The sequence below is a fragment of the Seriola lalandi genome, unplaced genomic scaffold (genome assembly GCF_002814215.2).
Source record: "Seriola lalandi dorsalis isolate HSWRI2012SDOR001 ecotype SW California unplaced genomic scaffold, Sedor1 jcf7180002054899, whole genome shotgun sequence".
Classification (NCBI taxonomy): Eukaryota; Metazoa; Chordata; class Actinopteri; order Carangiformes; family Carangidae; genus Seriola; species Seriola lalandi.
This window is the reverse complement of record NW_019525451.1, coordinates 90,932-92,088: the sequence shown is the minus strand read 5'-3', so window position 1 is coordinate 92,088 and position 1,157 is coordinate 90,932. Positions and strand designations below refer to the sequence as shown.

Below are 1,157 nucleotides of genomic sequence, written 5' to 3'. Positions count from 1 at the left end.
TAATATATAGGCTAACCAATAGATATCAATTTGGCAACACTGCAGTTGTTTCAGAACCATGGCCAGTTTTCTCCTGCTCCTCAATTCTTCAATTAATATATTACCAGTCATTCATTCCACTTATAAGATGTTGTCCTTGCATGAAAAAAGTTAAAACAAACTGAACAAAACACAAAATGTGTGTTCGATCTCTGTACTGCATCTAAGCCGTGCACGTTTGGTGCCATTTTTTGTATCGATAGGCTTTCTTTACAAGTGCATTTTTAGTGATCTGGTTTGGATGGTATTTAAAAAATAAATTTAACTTGTTTGATGTGAAAAGATTATTCATGTCAGACTGCGTACCATGAATCCCCTCTGGCCTAGTTCATTTAGCTCTGTCAGCTAGCTCCGTTAATGCTAGTGCTGTAATCTCCACTAACTTTGCTAAAACTGTCACTTTCACTACATGCAGTTCCTGCAAGGTTGTCATATCGCTTAAGAGTGAGCAACAGCCTTTTCTTGTCCATCTCTCCATTATCCTGTATCCAGACACATTCCTCCTCTTCATTTGGCGCCAGTGGCTACTGTTACTGCAGCTAACATTATTGTTGACAGTGGCATCGATGACGCTAACATTATTTTTTAACTTAAAAAAATTGTGGTATCAGCTTCAAGGCTTTTTTATTTTAATTTTGTCTGACTTTTTTTTGGGACCCTTTATCTGATTAATTTGTATTTTTGATTTGAAATCTTTATAGCCTCTTTTGATTATTAATTCGCAATGTTGCCATAGAACAGGGAGTCATTATTCATCTAATTCAAGCTTTGAAGCAGAGGCTGCCTCATGAAGTTTGTCGTAATCAGGCATCTCTTGTTCCTGCTGTAGTTTCAGGAAACAGGATGGCAGGGGCAGGAGGTGGTAAGGATTAACTCACAGTGCTTTATTAGTCTCACTTCTCCTCACCTCTTGCAGCTGAAAAACTTTCCTACAGCCACTTTAAGAAAATGCGCTTTTGTGTCCGTCCAGAATCTCCTGCTATGTGCCGACCGAGACTCAAATCTAACCTGAAGAAGAAGTTCCAGTGTGTGTTTGAGGGGATCGCTAAAGCAGGAAACCCAACCCTTCTGAAGCAGATCTACACAGAGCTCTACATCACAGAGGGAGGGACTGGAGA

General features: G+C 39.6%; 1 protein-coding gene across 1 annotated transcript in view; it reads left to right on the top strand.

Annotated features, from left to right (window-relative positions):
• The window catches only part of znf513b (zinc finger protein 513b), a 10,945-nt gene that overhangs the window by 5,886 nt on the left and 3,902 nt on the right, over window positions 1-1,157 (top strand). The window lies entirely within an intron of this gene.